Raw genomic sequence first — 20,207 nt, forward strand, 5'->3', positions numbered from 1 at the left:
GTTCTTTTCCTTAAGCGGGGTGTTTGACAATACGTGGCTCTGGTTTAGGGTATGGAGGTGGGTGAGGCTTTTGGTGGGTCGAAATTATCTGTGTTAGTCAGGCGTGGTGATGCATGCCTGTAATCTCAGCGACTCAGGAGGCTGAGGCAGGAGGATCTGAAGTTCAAAGCCAGCCTTGGCAATTTAGTGAGCCCCTGTTTAAAAATTTAAAAAAGTAAAAAGGACTTGGGGGGGGGTGCGGCTCAGTGGTAGGTTCAATACCTGGTACAAAAATAGAACAAACAGAACAAAACAATAAAACAACAACAACAAAAAACAATCTGTGTGGGCTGGGGCTGTAGCTTAGTGATAGGGTACATGGGTATATGCCTAGCATGTGAGGGGCCCTCAAAAAATCTGTATGCAAATATTAATATGGATATATTGTTAACATTAACAATAGCAGCAGTAGCTTCCTACCTCCAGCTTCACGGTAAACCCTTTGTTAAATCTTCACAATACCAGTGAGAAGTAGGTAGCATTTTATTTTTTTGGTACTGGGTATTGAACCCAGGAGCGCTTTCCTACTAGGGTCTTGCTAAGTTTCTGAGGCTGGCCTTGAACCTGAGATCCTCCTGCTTCAGCCTCCCAAGTTGCTGAGATGATAGGTGTGCGCCCCTGGACTTTAAAAAAAAGTCATTTAAGGGAAAACTAAAGACTTCATAGAAGTGTCAGGGGCTAGAAGGAAATTCTCCTTCAAAGAATAGTCTGACAGCCCCCTGGGAGACATCCTGCCTGGGAGACATCCTGAAGCTACCTATCTCCCTGGAACATCCTGCGGTTATCAGGATCATCAGACATCTTGCAGCTGGCAGTTTTACCACCCACATCCAGCAATTGCTGATTAGAGAGCTTCCCCATCCCCAGCATATAAATACCCCTGTGTGAACAATAAAAATTGGCAGCTTGATCCGAACTCCTGTCTCGCTGTCATCTCTCGTGTCTCTTGTCCCTTCATTCCTCCCCACCTAGGTTCGCTGCCCCGTTGATGTGTCCTGCCAGACGGGACATAGAAGAAAACCAGAAGTAGTTTTTTTATTTTTATTTTATTTTTTTTTAAGGCCATTGAACAACCATTGTCCTCCAAAGACCACGGGAAAGGCTTTTGTCTCTTCTGGGTCTCTTTTAACCAAGGACCCTCACTTGCTGGGCCCTGTCAGCCACCGAAGGCACTGCGGAGACGGGATGGCCTGGTGTTAGCCTGGTGTGTGGGGCCACAGGGGCGATAGGTAGAGTGTGGAACCAGGGATTAGGCCACTTCCCATCCTCTCCCCGAAATCTCATCGTGGTTTCAATTTTTTTTTTTTTTTTTTGAGTTTCCTAATTTTTTGGGTTGTTGAGCATCTTTCCCCACACTTTTTGGTCATCTGTGTATTTTCTTTGGTGCAAAGTCTGTTCAAATCTTTCATTTTCCACCTTTTGGCCAGGAATCCATCTTTCCCACTGAAATCAGGGAACTAATTTCAAAGGCTACACCAGCCACTTGAGTTTATTTTATTTTATTTTATTTACTAGTACCAGCCACCACTGGGCTCCTCAGCTGTTCCACCAGTGATGACCATTTCCTTCCCCACAAAGAAAAGCATTCCCCCCACTCCCCCGACTTTCATAGGATTTTAGCACTTCATGGTTGGTTTGGCATTTGATTTCCTCAGTATGATCATGAAGTGCCTGTTTTGGTATACTTTGCACGGTATGTATTGTAACTGGCTCCTTTGTTCAAAACTAGGTTTCTGAGATTCGTCTTTGTTGTCTAAAGCCGTAGTTCATTCATTCTCCTTGCTTTATAGTATGCCCTTATGAATGGATGGCAATTTATTCATTCTGCTTCTTTGCACTCATTTTGTTTAGGCATCACTTGTAAGCACACAGCTCACTGGGACATGTGCATAATAGGCACATGTGCTTAAATTGACCTTAAATGGCTCTGTCATGCCCCTTTTTCATGTGGTAACCACCAAATATAGACATTATTCTGACCTCTGTCACCTAAGGTACGTTTGCTTGTTTTTATTTTTTGGTACCAGGGATTGACCCTGGGAGTCTTTAGCCACTGAGCTACATCCCTAATTCTTTTTATTTTTTAATTTTGAGACTGGGTCTTGCTTAGTTGCTGAGGCTGGTTTTGAATTTGTGATTCTTTTGCCTCAGCCTCCCAGGTTGCTGGGATTACAGGTGTTTGCCATCACCCCAAACATTATATTGTTTACTTAGCCCACTCCTAGACCATTGTTCTTTCTTATCTATCCATCTGTCTATGGATCCATCTCGCTATGTTTGTTTTGTGTTGCTATAACCAAATACCACAGACTGGGTACATTATAAAGAACAGAAATATCCTCACAGATCTGGAGGCTGGAAATTCAAGGTCAAGGCACTGGTCGATTGAGTGCCTAGTAAGGGTTTGGCTTCTGTTTCCAAGATGGTGCCCTGAATTAAGTGTCCTTTAGAGGGGAAGGATGGAACATGGTGGTCAAGAGGAGTAAAGTCCCTTTATCAACTTCTATAAGGGCATCTCATCCCATTCATGAGGGTGGAGTCCTTAGGATGTAATCATCTCCCAAAGGCCACCCCTCCTGTGTTAGCCAGCTTTCCAGTGCTCTGACAACAACTTGAGATAAGTCAGTTTTGAAAGGGGAAAGGTTAGACAAGTATGGTGGCACATGTCTGTAGGGCTTGGGAGACTCAGGCAGGAGGATTGGAAATTTGAGGCCAGCCTCAGCAACTTAGTGAGGCCCTAAGAAACTTGGTGAGATCCTGTTTCAAAATAAAAAATTAAATAGGTCCCAGGATGTGGCTCAGAGGTTAAGCACTTCTGGGTCCAATCGTGGTACCAGTTCATGGTCACCTGATTTTTTCTTTCCTTTTTTCTTTATTTAACTCAGGGCCTTGTTTAGTTGCTGAGGCTGGCTTTGAACTCCTGCCTAGATCCTCCTGCCTCAGCCTCTGGAGCCCCTGGGATTACAGGTGTGCACCACTGCACTTGGCATACTTAGTTTTTTAGTAAGCAGGCAGACTACTGGAGTTCCATTTAGTTTGATCTGCACCCCATTAGCAAAGTGATTGATCAAGTTCTGAGACCTCCTTATACCTCCATTTCCCCAATGGCAAAATGGGGATAATTTTTAAAGTTTATTTTATTTTTTAAATTTATATATGGGGCTGGGGATGTGGCTCAAGCGGTAGCGCGCTCGCCTGGCATGCGTGCGGCCCGGGTTCTATCCTCAGCACCACATACAAAACAAAGATGTTGTGTCTGCCAATAACAACAACAACAAAAAAATAAAATAAAATAAAAAAATAAATAAATATTAAAATTCTCTCTCCTCTCTCACTCTCTCTTAAAAAAAAATTTATATATGACAGTGGAATGCATTACAATTCTTATTCCACATATAGAGCACAATTTTTCATATCTCTGGTTGTATACAAAGTATATTCACACCCATTCGTGTCTTCATACAAAATGGGGATAATTTTACAGATACATAGTGAAAATATTTACAGGTGAATGGATACAGTGTCTGGTCTTTGATTTAAATAATTATAGAAAAAAATTTTTTGGAGGGGCGTGGGGGGGACTATTGGGAGTATAGATAAGATTGGCCTTGAGTGGATTGTCATTAGAGCTGAATGATTGAAATCTCCCACAATGAAACGATTTTTTAAAAGAAAGAAAAGAAAAATAAAAGTGGGGATGGTGGTCGAAGCGATAAATCTCCTCAGAGGGATATTATGAGAAGGGATTAAAGAAATAAATTTAAATGAAATCGAAGCAAAGCGCCTGGAACAACGCCAGGCCCTCAGTTACGCTATCTTGTTGTAATTCGGCCAGTCGCCACCAGGGGGCGCTCACCACTGGGCGCTCAGACTTCGATGCTCTGAGCTTGAATCCCGGCTCGCACGGCCCAGCGGAGACCTCCTTCTCTCTCATCAGGTTGGGATGCAGCCTTTACCTTAGCCTCATTTTATTCATTTTAAAAATAGTATCGACTTCGAATTGTCGGGATAATTCAGAGACGGGGATGTATGGCGCCACCTAGATCCTGTGCGCGCCCCTCTCCCTGGACACCTCCTCCTGGACACGGACCTGCCTCCATCTTCCCTGTCTTTCCTACAGGACTCTCTCAACTGCCAAGTAGATCCGGAAATTCAGCAAAGACGACAAAGGGGAGTCGTTTGCAAAAATGGGAACTTTGGTTCGGAGTAGGGGGGAGTCTTCCTAGAAGCCGCAGGAACTTTTAGAAGCCGGTTTTCTTGAGAAGTGATTGAGATTTGAGGCTCTGTCAATCACACCTGAGTCAGAATTTTCAGTTCCAGCATCTACAATCTGCCTGACCTTGGACAAGTGACTTTGCCAGCCTACCCCTTAGTGTCCTCCTTTATAAAATGAATATTTTTAACAAGTATTTTGAAGTGAGCGTGTTCTCTGGATAACACACAGTTCACAGCAGACAACTCTCAGGACTCAGCATGATACTGTAGGGAAAGCATTTAGTACAAGTGCCTTGTTATCTTTCTGTCACTGTAACAAAACTCTTAGGCTTATTTTGGCTTATGGTTTCCTTGTTTTTGTATCAGGGATGTGGCCTGTGATTTTAGAGGTTACGGTCCATTGCTTTTCGGCTGGCTAGGCGGCCTCCGTGGGGAGCACAGGACAGGACAAGCTGTTTATCTCATGGCCCAGAGGGGGAGAACAAAGATCAAGGACGGAGCACACCCCAGTGACCTAAGGACTTCCGGTCAGACCCCGATTCCTAAAATTTCCATCACCTCCCAATATCTTCCCCCTGAGAAACAAGCCTTTAACACAGGACCTTCAAGTTTCTTCTGTCAATCCCGTCCCAGATTCCGCCAGTTTACCTCCTGGGATCTCTTGAATAGATCTCTGCATCTCTGCCACTGTTATTCTTTGAATTTGTCCCCCTGCAAAATGATATTGAAATCCTAACCTCTTCTGCCTGTGAAAATGGGAGCTTATTTGGAGATTGAGTCTTTACAGATGGTCAAGTTAAGGTGCCGGTAGGTCCTCAAGTGGCTTCATTGCAACACAGTTGTCTTCTTACCAAAGGGACGTTTGGACAGAGTGAAATGCACGGGGAGACGGCCATGCGAGGATGAAATCAGAGAGCAGGTCTATGTCTCCAGGCCACGGAGCACTAAAGGTTGGCAGCAAATCACCGGAAGGCGGGGGACTCCCCCAACAGCACTTGGAAGGAGCCATCGCCTCTGACATTTTGATCCTGGTGTCTATCCTCCAGTACTTTCTGTTGTTGGGGCCACCCAGTCGGTGGCACTTTGTTCTGCCAGCCTGGCTGACTTAAGCAGCCACCGTGGAGCAGGCTCCTTGCCTGCTTCCTGCCTTGGCTTCTCAAGAGCTCCCTCTGTCCCTCTTTTCACAGCAGCCACAGGCCTCTTGTCAAAATGCAGTTCTGATCATGCCCCTACCCTCTGCCTTTGGGGCGAAAGTTCAAGCTTTGGACAAGCTGCTGCTGCGCCAGCTTCATGTCCAGTCCCCCAGTATTTTCATGACTTGTGACCTCAGTGCCTCCAGGGGGCTCACCCTCTTGCCTGACTGCCTGGCTGAAGCCTGGCCAGGGCTCTTTGTTCTCCCACTTAGCTTTGTTCTTGTTCACACTATTCAACCAACTGACAAGGTGTTACTATTTGTTTACTAAACCCCCAGAAGGCAAGAAAGGGACATCAAGCCAGGAACGTGGCACATGCTGGCAATCCCAGCTACATGGGAGGCCGAGGCAGGAGGATTTCAAGTTTGAGGCCAGTCTGGGCAACTCAGTGAGACCCCCATCTCCAACTAAAAAATAAAAAGAGCTGGGGATGTAGCTCAGTGGTAGAGTGTCCATTGGTTCAATCGCTAGTGCTAAAAAAATGAAATAAAAATAAAAATGGATAACAGAAGTATTTTGGGGGGATAACATGGTGGGGACCTGCAGGCCCCAGTTCCTCTGAAGAGAGGATGGAGTACCTGCTCTGACCTCAGGGCCTCCTCCCAAGAGAAATTCCTCCAGAGATTAAGGCTTATTGTCCAGGGTGTTGTTTGTCCCCAGGGTTCAGATGGCCTGTGCCCAGGAGTGTCAACAGTGAAGAGGCCCCAGGCTTTGGCTCCTTTCTCTTTACCTTTTTGTGTGAACTTGACAGTTCTTCCCTGAGCTTCAATCCCCACCTCCAGCTAGAATTGTCCCATTATAGTTCTAAGCAGAGATTATGTTACCTGTACAATCAGGTTAGACTCTGTGCTGCCGAGGCAAGCATTAACCCTCTGAATGCTGGATTCTGGGGAGCTCTGAGGGTGCTGCGGTGGGCTCGGGACCCTCAGGTGGTGAGTATTTATCAGCCCATCCAGGAGGCGCTTCAGAATTTTACTAGCACACCAGCCATGTCAGCCTTGGCCCTAAGACCCTAAATTGCTGCAGTTCCACCATTTCAGAACTCCCTGGGTGTTCATGTAGCCCTGGCTGGTGAGACCCTGGACCCGACATTCAGAAGGACCCTCCCTCAGATCTGCTCCTGTTCATCCCTCCCTCCACCTCTTGGAGTGTCTGCTTTGCTACTTGTAAAATGCAATAATACCTGGCACACCTGAGTAAATGATCAATGAACGGGAATTGCTGCTGGGTTATTGAGGAGTCAAAACAATGTCATGGTTAAGGGTGAGTGTAGGCTGGGCACAGGAGTACAAGTCTGTCATCCTATTGACGTGGAGGCTGAGGCAGGAGGATTGCAAGTTCAAGACCAGTCCTAGCAATTTAGTGAGGCCCTAAGTAACTTTAGCAACACCCTGTCTCAAAAAAAAAAAAAAAAGGCTGGGGATATGGCTCAATGGTAAAGCACCCCTAGGTTCAGTTCCCAGTAACAAAAAAGCCAACCAACCAACCAACCAAACAAACAAACAAAAAACCCCAACGAGGCTGTAAAATTAAAGTGCATTTAAAAAAAGCCACCATATAACATATTGTCTGCACTGGGATTATTCAGAGAGTGGAAGAGGTGCTGTTAATAATGAAGCCAGGTCAGGATGTGTCAACTAGACGGAGTCTGGCAGATTCAGGCAAACAAATCACCTTGCAATAAACCCAGCAGCCAACAGGGGGCAGTAGGGAGCAGATGCTTCAGCCGTTGTCATGAAACCTGGTTCCCTGTGTGCCTTTGCCTAAGAGACCTTTTTACCTAACTTGAGACAGAGTTATGCAAAAGACAGGGGTGGGGAGTGTGTGTGTGTGTGTGTGTGTGTGTGTGTGTGTGTGTGTGTTGGTGGAGAGAAGGCGGAAGCACGTGATCCCTCTCTCCCCTAGGTTCCATGGCTCACAAGCAAGAGTGTGGCTACCTGGGCCTGGCACTCTGCTCCTGCAGGCTGTTGGTGGAGGCAGGGGGATGGAGGAAATGACTTTGGAGACCCTTGTTCCAGCACCTACTTCAGGGGCAACCTGGGCACAGACCAGTGTGCAGCTAGAGGGATTCCTTTAAAACGTAAACCAGGGGCTGGGAGTGTAGCTCAGTGGTAGAGTCCTTGCCTAGAATACCCTAGAGGCCCCGGATTCAGCCCCAGCACAACAAAACAAAAATACCAAAGCCAAAAGACCAAAAATCAGAGCAAGTCCCTTCTCTGGCCAAACTCTTTCTACAGGTTCCATCTGCACCACCTCTCTGTTCCCATCTGCAGAGCCCTGCTCACTCTCCTTCTTGCCTCTTCAAACTCCAGGCACATTTCTGCCAGGGGGCCTTTGCAGGGGCTGTTCCCGCTGCCTGGAGTTGTTCTCATTTAGACATCCATGCTGAGCACTCTCACCTTGACATTTCTGATCCATTGCTCTGTCCTCTGCAAGGTCTTCTCTGTCCCCCCCGACATGAAATGACAAACAGCCCCCTCCCATACTCCTGCTCCCCTCACCTGCTGCGATCCCCCCCCCCCCATAGATTTAATAACTTTCTGTCATTTCATACAATTTGGTAATTTCTAATGTCCTTTGATTACTCTTTATTCCCTTCCAGTCCCCTGTGGCAGGTCTGCAAGGACAAGAGTTTTGTCTGTTTTGCTGTGCTGTCCCACGCACCTTTGAAGCAGGTCTTTTTTATGACCCCATTTTACAGAGGAAGGAACTGAGGCTGTGAGAGGGGAGCCACTTGACCAGGGTCACATGGCCAGAATAAGTGTCAGGGCCAGGTTTCATTGAAAAACTTTCATTTATTCAGGAGATGTTTACTGAGCACCTACTGTGTGTCAGCTGCTCTTCCAGGAATCAGCAGTGGCCAGGGGAGGGAAGACCCAGACCGTGGAGTCAACAAAACCCTCTGCGTTGTGTACAGGGGGAGCCGAGGCCAGGCGCTGGGGGAGGCTCAGGCTCAGGCCAGGGGAGGGGGGCTGTCAGGGCGGGAGGTGTCCTTGGGTCTGTAGTGCTGTCGTGGCTGCAGGATGAGCTGGAAAGGGGGAGGCTGCTTCCCGAAGCCACTGTTCCGGGGCTGCAGGTGCAGGGCCGCAGGGGGCAGAGGCGAGGTGGGGGAGAAGCGCTGCAGCAGCCACGTCAGGTAGAGGAAGAGCTCGGCGCGGGGCCAGAGCCTCTCCTGGGCATGCGCGGCGCCCTGCAGGAGTGGGCGGCTCCGAGATTAGCGGGGAGGGAGGGGGCGGGGCGGGGCGCGATGGGGCGGGGCGGGGCGCGATGGGGCGGGGCGGGGCGCGATGGGGCGGGGCGGGGCGCGATGGGGCGGGGCGGGGCGGGGCGCGAGGGGGCGGGGCGGGGAGCGGAGGAGGGAGATCCGCCCGGAGGAGGCGGGGGGTACCGCGGAGAGGGTGGGGGGTTCGGAGATCAGGGCCCGGAGAGTCCGGTACCGACAAAGCAGATCTAAGGACCTCGGGGCCGCAGTCTGAGCCTGGTGCAGTGGGGCAAGCTGGCAATGCGGGCAACTTGGGAGGCTGACGCCGGAGGATCGCAGGTTCAAGGCCCGTCTCAGCAACTTAAGAGAGGCCCTAAGCAAAAGTGCCTCAAAATAAAAACTAAACAAGGGCTGGGGATGTAGCTCTTTGGTAAAGCGCATCTGGCTATCAAAAATAAAAATAAAAAGGGGGGGGGATTGTCGTTCAGAGGCTGGGTGATTGATAAAAATGGAAGTTTATTTATTTGGCTCATGGTTCTGGAGGCTTGAGGATCTAGAGTGTGGCGCCAGCATCTCACCGGGGCTTCTGTGTCCTGGTGACTCGTGGCAGAAGGGCAAGTGAGCAGGTATGTAAGGCAGAAGAAACTGGGGTGAATACATTCATATGAAATGAATGAGCCCCCTCGCAAAATTATGCTGAAATTGCATTGCCATTGTGACCGTATTAAGGGTGACCTTTAAGGGATGGCCAGAGCTTGACCTTCTCAACAGACTGATACCTGTTATTACAGGACAGTCAAACCAAAGACCATGAGTTCAGCTCCATATTCCCTGATTTCCTCCTTAAAGGGGTATTTTCTTTTTCTTTTTTGGTACTGGGGATTGAATCCAGGGGTGCTTAATCACTGAGCCACATCCTCAGCTCCTTCTTATATTTTATTTAGAGACAGGGTCTCACTGAGTTGCTTAGGGTCTTGCTAAGTTGCTGAGGCTTTGAACTTGCGATCCTGCCTCAACCTCCCAAGCTGCTGGGATATAGGCTGGCACTACAGGGCCTGGCTTTATTTATTTATTTGTTTATTTATTTGTTTTTGCTACATCTCCAGCCCCTGAACTTTCCACCTTCTAAAACTGAGCTGAACAGACTCTTTCCTTTAGAGCATACCCAGCCTCAGGTATTTTATTATTGGAACACAGACTATGACCCTAGGCTCACCTGGTTTTGTAAACTGTGTGCGTCAGTTGGTATTTGGGCTTGACTTTATTAAGACAAATTCCTGAAGGAGACACATAAAACCATAAGACGTGTTTACCTCTGGACTTAGGACCTTCAATAGGGGGAACAGAATCAAGGAGAGAGACTTCACATTCATTGTGGACTCTTGTTCTGCTTGACTTTCAAATCAAGTGTTTGCACTACACATACAATTAAAAACTGGTTTAAATAAAAATATTTGCCAGTGTTTACACAGCTTGTAACTTTTTGGTAACTCTAACAAAGTGATCATTGAAAAAGCATTGAGTATTTTCGATTAAATGTGCTTTGATTTAGAACTTGGGGAATTAGTCTTTTTTTTTTTTTTTTTTTAAACTAAGCTTTGGGTGTTTTTTATGGCCTAAGACAATTTATAGTTTCTGAGTGAACTGTGTGCTCTCAGGGTTCAGTGTAGCTGGGGCAGATTTGTATTTCCCTTCCCTGAGCCTGGCTGTAGCTTCTATCTTCCAAACCAGCAATCAGAAAAGCAGTAACTAGTTTAGGTTAACAAAAGAGGACCAGAGAGGGCAGGCATCCTCCCTGGAGTCACGCAGCATGGACACTGACCTGCAGAGAAGGGCAGGAAGGCAGGGCTTCTCCTAAAAGCTCCGCTGGCATCTAGGAACCTCTCAGGCTGGAAGCAGGACGGGTCTTGGAACTGGTCAGGGTCATGGAGGACGGAGTGGAGCAGTGGGAACACCATGGTGCCTTGTAGGAGGAGTCAGGACAGATCATCCACCCAGGTCAACACCTGGAGGGGGCTCCTGCCACCTGAGCCAAAGCTTCCTGGATCTAGTCCACCTGGGAACAGCAGCGGGGGCAGGGGGTGTGCTCTGGGGTCAGCGGAGTAAGTCCCAGCTCAGTTCCTTCCTAGCGGGGTGACCTGGCAGGTGACTTCTCTCTGAATCTTAGTCCCTCTCCTTGTAAAATGGGCATAATAACTCAGAGGGGTCAAGGAAATAGGGAGGGTGCCCCTCCAGTTGCCATGGGAACTGTCAATTGAAGACACATTTGCTCCACCTGAGCCGCCCACCGTGTGACCACCCTGCGGCTGACCCGGAGCTGTGGCCCCTGCCCCTTGTCTCCAGACTGCCTCACGTGGCCTGGGAAAGGTCAAAATTCAAAATTCCAAGAAGGGTTCCCAGTGAGGGTGCTTTGTTTTTGCACCACCGTGAGGTTGGAAGATGGCAAGTCGCCCCCATCTGCCGCGAGAAACGCCTGTCACCTAAACAGACTCAGCAAGCGCTTATTATTATTGCCGTCGGTATTGATGGTCATCGCCCTCGCTCAGGGCTACCCCTTAAGTAATAATAACCCGTGAGAACACAAGTCTGTGCCCGGCACTAGCAGGACCCGAGTCCCAGAAGGGCTTTTTGTTGATGCCAGGCATTTCAGAAGGGCCTTGTGCCCAGGGGAGGTGCCTTTGAAGTCTCACACAGGGGCCTCCCGAGGACCGTGGCGGCCCTGCTGTGCTTGTGCTGGCCGTGGTGACCGTGGAACAGCTGGAACAGCCCCCACGAGGGCGCTGTTTGGATCCTCCTTCGCTGTTCTCGCTGCTTTTGCAAAAGTCACCCATTTCCTGCTCCCTCTCCCAAAGGGCACCTTTTTTTTGCTGTCAGTTTGGGCAAGTGAGCCAGGCAGCCAATGCTAGGACATCTGGGGACACTGAACTGCTGAGGATCACGGCGGGTAGATTGCACCCACTCCCTAGGACAGACGCAGATGCCTGACTCGGACCAAAACCAACAGACACTCCCCTCGGCACCATGCCCAGTGGCTCTTGAGGTGCCAAGGAGGCCTCCCGGAGGAGGAGGAGGAGGAGGAGGAGGAGGAGGAGGAGGAGGAGGAGGAGACTGCTGGGTAAGTTCTGAAGGACAGGGGGAGCAGGCTGTGGGGCTGTCTGCAGGAAGAGCACTCAGGACAGAGGGAACAGTCCGTGACAAGGTCCTGAGGCAGAGGAGCCCTGGAACATGCAGGGATACTGAGCAAGAAAGAGAGTGTAATGAGCCCAGAGAGAGGTGTCAGAGCATGCAGGGTCTCCTGGACCATTTGGCTTTTATTTCCAGTGAGACGGGAGCCATGGAGGGCTTTTGAGCAGAGGCGGGATTTGGTCTAACAGGTTTTATTTTTTATTTATTAGTTTTGGTGGTACTGGGGACTGAACCCAGGGGCACTTAACCACTGAGATATATTCCCCAACCCTTTTTATTTCTTATTTTGAGACAAGGTCTTGCTTAGGTGCTGAGGGTGGCTTCAAACTTCTAATCCTCCTGCCTTAGTCTCCTGAGACACCAGGATTACAGGCCTGGCTCCCTAATGGGTTTTATAAGACCACTCTGACTTTGGTGTTGGGAACAGACATCTGGTTGTAGTCATAATAAAAAACAAACAACAACAACAACAAAAAAAACCCCTACAATTTTTAAGCATTTACTATGGATCCCAACTCACTGGATCTCTATAATCAGTGTAGGTAGTATATTAATGCACAGTGCATAGAAAAGGAGACTGGCGTTCAGAGAGGTTGAGTCACTTGCTCAGGGTCACACAATTTATACGTGGCAGTTCTGGGATTCTGGATGTCTCTAGGGCCCTAGTTCTAACTGATGTACTCTGGTACTCTGCAATCTCAGTCCTCCTTGGGTTGAGGGACATGGAGTGAGGGTCAGGTTCTGGGAGAATCTGAGAACCTAGTACTGGGAGGTCCAGCCTTGCAGCTCCATGTAGGAGACCTGACACTCCAGATGGACCAGAGGGACCCACACTCTGTACCTTGGGGATGTGGTAACCACGGAACTCGGTGTCTTGGGTGACGGCACGGGGCACTCCCAGAGGCATGATGCCCGCAAACCTCTGGATCTCATGGAGGGCCGCCTCTGTGTAGGGCATCCGGGGCCTGTCCCCGAGGCAGGGCCGTCTCTCTGGGCCCACTACTTGGTCAATCTCTTGCTGTATGAGTTCTGCTCCCTCCGAAAAAGGTGTGGGAAACAGACAGTCTTGACTGTGGGAAGGGCGATTGCCCTGGGCACCTGCCTGCCTTCCCACCTCGCCTTCCCAGACTTTAAACCCAGGATGTGTTAACTGTAATTTCCCTCCAGCTTCTAAAATGGATGTTCCCACCAGGCACCGTGGCTCATGCCTGTAATCCCAGAAACTCGGGAGGCTGAGGCAGGAGGATCGCAAGTTCAAGCCAGCCTCAACAACTTAGTGAGGTCTTAAGCAACTTAGCGAGCAACTGTCTTTAAATAAAAATCTAAAAAGGGCTGGGGATGTGGCTCAGTGGTTAAGCACCCCTGGGTTCAGCCCACAGTGCCAAAAAAAAAAAAAAAAAGGTTGTTCTCCAATTCCTAACCCAACCCCCCAGCAATACAAACTGGACCTTGTACCAATTTGACATCAGGCTGGGGAGGGAGAGGGCTGGTCCGGTAACCTGGGCTCCGTACCTGTAACCTGTGGGAACTTCAGGAGCATCAGGAGCCCATATCTGAGCGTGGTACTGGGTGTCTCCATCCCAGCAAAGAAGATGTCCAGAGCAGAATTGAGCAGATTCTCTTGGTTGAATTCTGTGTGAGGGTCTCCCTGCTCCTGCACACAAAAGCACAGAGTATCTGAGCTAGAGAAGGATCCAAAGGAACCATCCAGCCCAGGGGAGGCAAATATGTGGCATGTGTACATTCACTGCCAAATTATTTGCCCATAGCAGGCATTACCAATCAATTCCAGTACTTTTTTTTTTTTAGTTGTAGATGGACACAATACTTTTATTTTATTTGTTTATTTCCTTGTGGTGCTGAGGATTCAACCCAGGGCCTTGCACGTGCAAGGCAAGCACTCTATCACTGAGTCCCATCCCCAGCCCTTTTTATATTTTATTTACAGACAGGGTCTCACTGAGTCGCTTAGGGCCTCACTAAGTGGCTGAGGTCGGCTTTGAACTTGCGATCCTCCTGCCTCAGCCTCCCGAGCCACTAGGATTACAGGCGTGGGCCCCCACACCTGGCTGCAGGCATTTATTTCACAAAAAACCTCAGAAACCTCCTCAGATCCCTGTTGTCAACTGAACAAAGACAACACACGAGATGGAGCCTGGTTGCAAATCTAGACCAAAGCTCCACTGCCGGCCCCCGGATTTTATGAATAGAAAACTCGAGATTTGGAGAAAATTGCAACTGGTTACACAGGAACCTGAAAGGCCACAGGGAGGACCCCGTCTCATTCCAGGGCGCTCCAAGAACCTCAGGCCCCCGAAACCCAGAAAGGAGCGTGTCTTACTGCAAGCCCACCTGCTGCCTGCGGATGAGGGAAGCATCAATGAAGTCCCGAGGCTGAGCTGTGTCGAGAGAGTCCTGGTGCTCCTTCACCACCCGGGCCACAGACTCCTTCTGCTTCTCAAAGACCTCAAAGAGCCGGTTATGTGGTCCAGGAAGGTGCCTCAGGAGAGCGGGGAAAAGACCATATGCCTAGAGGGAGAAGGAGGCCATGGAGAGGAAATGTCTTAGCACCTGCTGTTCCCTCTGCCTTCAATGCTGTTCCACACACTTCCTCTCTGCCCCCACCCCGACATCAGCTTGCTCCTGTTCACTGCTTAGGTCTTCACCGGGATGGAATGTCCTCTCTGTCCTCCAGAGAGCCTCCCCTGACCTCTGGACCCTGCCGGGCAGTGCCTCTGAGGTGCCACAGAGCCTCCCCATCCTGGCCCCGACTCTTCAGCCTGTGCCCTTCCCATCCTGACCTCCTCTCTGTGCCTCCCCTCCCTGGCACTGTCCATCCTAAGGGGTTCACCTGCCCCCCTGGAGTGAGGGCTTCACGAGGGAGTCCCTGGTCACCTCTGTGTCCTTGGCAGCCCCCAGCACAGGCTGGCTCTGAGCGGGGGGTTCAGTGGGTGCTGGCTGGCTGTCACAGCCTGACGACTCTGGGTCACCCGGGTCTGGCGATGGGTCTGTGTGTCCCCCCCCCCCAAGGCTGTGGGCCCCATAAGGACAGGGTGGGGGCTGCACCCAGTGGAGGTGATCACGGTGGCCCTGAGAGTTTGACGGGACCTGGGAGGAGGCCTGTGGCCCTGGGGTGGTGGGGGGACTGGAGAGGGGACTTAGGCACCTGCACCCAGAACGTGTCCATCTGCTTGAGGTTTTCGGCCAGCAGCCCCAGGAAGGTCCTGAAGTCCTCCTCCTGGTAGTGGAAACGGCGGCCAAAGACCACAGAGCAGACGATGTTGGCCGTGGAGCGGCAAATGGGGAAGGTGGGGTCAAAGGGCGTTCCTGGGGGGGGGCAGCATGTGAGAGCCTGGGGATGCCTGCTGGGCACTCATCTGACCACTCACTCCCCTGCTCTAAAACATTCCATGGCTCCCGTGCACCCTCCAGGCAGCCGGCAAGCCCTTAACAAGGACAAAGAGGCCTCTGTCCGGCCCTGCCTGTCACTCTAACCTCGCTCTTGCCACCACCCTGTCGGCCTCAGGAAGTTGGAACTTAGAGTAGGCTCAGACAGCTCCTCCGGAGAGCCTCCTCCAAGCCCCCCAGCCTGGTCGAGAGCCTCTCCTGCGGTCCCCATCATGGTCCAGGAATGTCTGTGCTGCGAGGGGAAGCACAGCGCTCCTGGGAGCCCAGAGGTGGCCCCGACAGCCTGGCATGGAGGGGGACAGGGTTGGTCAGCGGAGACTTCCTGGAGCAGTGCGTCTGAGCCGAGACCTGAATGTGCAGGATTTGCAGCTGGACAGGCTCAGGAGGGGGACACACATTCTGGGTCAAGGGTTTGGTTCTGTTAAGGTCCTGCGGACAGGCATCCGGGAGATGGTGCAGGTTGTGCACTGCTCCAAGGTGCGGCATCTGAGGGGCTCCAGTGACACTGCAGACGCCTGGATTCATAATGTTGTAGGGACAGACGACGCAGGGCACCGGAGACAGCAGGACACAGTTTTATTTGGCTGGAGCCAGGTTCAGAGGGCACAGCTTCTGCTGTCATCAATCAACCCCCTGAACCCCGAGTTCAGGAGTTTTATACCCAGCATGTAAGGGGAGGGGCTCAGAAGTTCCCAGTCTGCAGAAGTTCACATAAAGCAGCTTTTTCTCTCACTGTTCTGGGCAAGTTAACCCTTCAAGGACAGCACCTGAGAAGGGGGGAGCCTCTCCTCCCCCTCCTTCCTCCCCTGCCAGCGGTTACCATGGAGCCCAGGTGGTAACGTCTCTCCTCTTAGGAATGCAGACATCTCTGTGAAGCCCAGCCCAAGGCCAGAGGTCTTGTTTGCACATTTCTACAAACTACTCTACTGGATACGTTTGTGAAAACTAGTGACCGATGTCCAGCACCTGGAGGGCTGGTGTCTTCCTGGCCAGTGGCCAAGTAAACAGGGCGACAGGAAAATAGGAAGTTTATCTCCACTGGACTCTTTTGCAGAGACTCTTCTGCTGACAGTCCTAAGCCGGCCGTGGTGGGGCTGTCTGGAGCAGCCCAGTTAGGACTCTTCTGTGGAGGAGGGGGCGCCACTTCAATATACCTATGATGACCGCCCAGGTGTCCTGAGAGAGGGGCACCCTTTCTAATTCACAGAGGGGAACCTGTGGCCCCAGCAGTAGCTCTGCCCTGAAGCTCCCGGAGGTTTTAAATTTAACATAAAACTTACTCTCCTATTGGCCAAGGAAAAGGAATGGATGTGCTCTCTTTAAGGACAGGGGCCACCAGGAACGGAAGGGGCAGGGGCTGGTCAAGGCCACAGGGGAGGGGGTCCGGACTCTCAGTACGAACTGGATTCCCACCCGCAGGAGCCCTCGGACGCACGCGTGTGTGCACCACGCCCCCTCCCGGCCCGGCTCTCACCGCACGTGCTCTGCAGCTCCCGCTCCCGGCAGCCCACCTCCTCCTGGATCCCCTCTTCCAGGCTCCGCCTCCCCAGGCCCAGGTCGCGAAGAGTGGTCAGAGCGAACCTCCGCAGGGTCCTCCACCGCTCGCCCTGACTGAAAGCGATGCCTGCAGGGAGCAAGTAGAATATTCTCACAGATAGGGAGGGGAGGCACAGAGAGGTTAGGTAACCTGCCGGCTGTCACACTGCAGGAAGGGGCCACATCTTCTGGCTCCCAGCACGTGGGCACTTACACTCGGCGCAGGGATGCGTCACCAGAGCCCTGTGCCCGCCACTCCCGCTCCCCTCCAGCCTCACCGTAGCCTCGGTTGGTCTTCTCGGAGATGGCCACGTCTGCGCGCCCCCCGAAGGCGTCCGCTTGGTCCACTAGAGCCTCACGCACCGCCTGGGCTCCGCACAGCACCACCACCGGGGTCGGGCCCAAGCGCACGGTGAACACCGGCCCATACTGGTCCTTCAGCTGCAGGGACAGGACAGTGACCTTGAGCCCGAGCTGCCCAGGGCCTGTCCAGAGTGTGTCTGCAGGTTCTGGGCAGGGGGTCGTCTCCTTCAGCCTTGGTCTCTGTCGCTGTCCCCCGAGTGTGTGTCTCCATCTCACTGTTTCTTTTGGTTCCTGGGCAGCGCTGGGCACCTCGGTCTCTGTCTCTGATTCTCAGTGCCCTGTCCTGCATGTCTCCACGGAGCCACATGTGCTCTGCTCTATCCCAGCCCAGCTTCTTCCAGAGCCCCTTCACTGGTGGCCACCTCTCTTGGTTTCTCCCATCTCACGATGGTCTCTCTGAGGTCCCCCAGCCCTCCTTTGGTTTCTTGGTCTGAGTGTCTCGGCCTCAGCCCGGCCCGACAGCCCGGCTGCTCTTCCTGTGCACCTCGGCCCACCCTCTCTGTTCCTCTCCTGGTTCCGGCTCTAGACTCTAGTCTAGTGATCCCTGCGTCTCCTCTCCTCCTCCTTCTCTGTCTCTTCTGGTTGCTTGTCTCTATGTCTCTTCTTACCTCTGGGTGTTTCTGATCAGAAAACCCTTCTCCTCCTGGCTGCCATCTCGTGCCCCTGTCCCCTGTCCCCACTGTTACCTGTCCTGGGAGAGGGGTGGGAGCCGCAGAGGGAGCCTGGGCTCTGAGCCCCTTCTGGGCTTACCCTGAGCAGAGCCTGGAGGAGGTTGCCCAGCCCTGGGAGGGGGGGTGGGCCGGGGGGCAGGCCGGCGCCTGTGTCCCTAGCCCTGCTCCAGAGGACCAGGCCCACCAGCAGGAGAAGGAGGAAGAAAGAGAGGAGAGCCACTGGGAGGGCCATGGGGCTGGGCAGGCCTGAGCGCAGGACCAGGGCAGGCCCAGCAGGAAGAGGAAGGAGCTGTACAAGCGCCTGCAAGTCCCAGGCGCAGGCAGGGAGGGGCAGGCACTTCTGCCGGGATCCTTCCCGCTGCTTTCCCTGCCTCTCAGCGTCTGTGGCTCCCAAGTCCCTCCTCGGCCTGTCTCCAGCCCCCTCCAGATCTCCCGCTTCTTGGCTTCTTCACCATCTCCAGCCCCTTTCCCGTGTCTCTGCCCCCCTCCCAGCCCGACTGCGGCCCCTCAGCATCATTTCTGTCTCCCAGGGTGGCCCCCGTCTCCAAGTGTCTCTCCTCCCGTCCTTCACCCAAGGCTGGCAATGGAAACGCCTCGCACTTGGCATTTAGTGGACACGCACAGATCAAAACGGATGCTGGCAGAAGAGCACCTGCAGGCCACACCAGAGCGTCACCTTGACACTGGGAATCGCTGTGTCCATCTCTGTTTCCCTGACTTTTGTCTTTCCTGCTGGATGCTGTCTCCTGAGGGCCTGTTTGGTTCATCGCTCTGTCCCCAGTGCCTAGAAGAGAGCCTGGCACATAATAGGTGCTCAACAAATGCTGGTCAAATGAATAAATGAGTGACCACCTTGCCATGTCCCTCCCTGTCTCACTCTCATCTTTCCTGGTCTGTCTGTCCTCCTGCCACCCTCAGCCTCCGACTCTGAGTCTCTGTGTCTTTCCCTGTGGCAACTCTGCATCCACTGAGCACGAGCAAAGTGCCCTGTCCCCACAGCGTCCAGATGAGGACACTTGGGGCTAAGCTGAGCAGGCATTTGCCCAAGGGTCAGCACAACCGATGAACAGCCCAGCTGTGGGGGGAGCTCAAGCCTGACTCTAAAACTCAGTGCTTCCTTCTAACTCGTGAGCACTTCTCAGAGTGTGCCCATGGCTCTGAGAGGGGCAGCGAAGCAACGTGGGTACAATAGCAGGCACTCGGGTTAGACAGCCTGGGTCTGTCTACAGCTGCCCCGGCGAGGCTTGGGCAGGTCTCAAGCTCTGTGCTTCCCTCCCTCCTTCCACGACACGGGGGACGGGGGACGACAGCAGCTCCTTCCTTGAAAGGTGAGGACTCGGTGAATTTCTCTGTGGAAAGCCCTTCACGGCTTCCTGGGGCCGGAAGGAGGACCCAAGCTCAATGCCACAAGAGCCAGCCCAGCAGGAGCAAGGTCCTGAGGTCAGGAAAGTCCATGGTGGCACCTCTCCCAGGTCAGGAGCAAACAGGGCGCACTGTGCTGCTCCCTCCTCCTGGGTCAGGGGGGACAGGGCGTGGCCGCTTGGACTTTGAGATTCACACTGAGCACCACCTTCAGCTGAGCCTCATGCCCCGGATGACTCAGCTGTCCCCACTCCCTAGACCAGGTTCTTTGGTGGTGGCAAGCGGTTAGTTTGGTTTTGCAGGAAATGTGTCAACTCCCTATTTTGGAAGAGAGAGAAGGGCTGATGGGGTCCTCTTCATTCATGTATTAATTAGGATCTGACCCCTGGCTGGGCCAGGAAGGGTGCAGGTTCACACAATGGAGACCATCAATCACCCTGGACCCAACTCTGTGCTCCAGGAGCTCAGAGACCAGGAAAGGACAGATACAGAGCAAGAGGGAGAGAAGGAGGGAGGAGAAAGATGGGGCAGGGGAGAGGAGTGTCCAGCCCAAGTCAGAGAGGCACAGAACTGCAAGAGACAGGCCTCTCAAATGGCTGTGTCCTGATGTCCCCAGGTCACAGTCTCACTGCCTCCCCCCACCTCTACCACCCCTGCTCTGACTCTCACCTCCTGCGTCTTTCCCATCCTCTCTCTGTCCCTCTCATCATCTCTGTGTCTGTGGCTGTCCCAGAAGAGGAGAAGTGGAGGAGAAAGAAACGGGTCCTCAGCAGAGACCAGGACACACACACACACACACACACACACACACACACACACACGAGGAGCCCACACCACCCCTCCACACAAGTGCAAATGAATGGTGTCTTATGGCCAAGACAAGTCACAGTGAGGGACCTGCCTTCCCACAGAAACAACCACAGAATGAAAAACACGTGTGGAAACAAACCAGTGTTCAAGGCACAGGGCGTCAGGCAATAAGGTCAGGGATCCCTGAGGGATGGCCACAGAAGAGAGGACCCCTACAACCGC

General features: G+C 52.2%; 1 pseudogene; it reads right to left on the reverse strand.

Annotated features, from left to right (window-relative positions):
• Window positions 1-8,400: 8,400 nt before the first annotated feature.
• Window positions 8,401-20,207, reverse strand: part of LOC143383162 (cytochrome P450 2B4-like) — a 28,948-nt pseudogene continuing 17,141 nt past the window's right edge.

The sequence above is a fragment of the Callospermophilus lateralis genome, chromosome 18, assembly GCF_048772815.1.
Source record: "Callospermophilus lateralis isolate mCalLat2 chromosome 18, mCalLat2.hap1, whole genome shotgun sequence".
Classification (NCBI taxonomy): Eukaryota; Metazoa; Chordata; class Mammalia; order Rodentia; family Sciuridae; genus Callospermophilus; species Callospermophilus lateralis.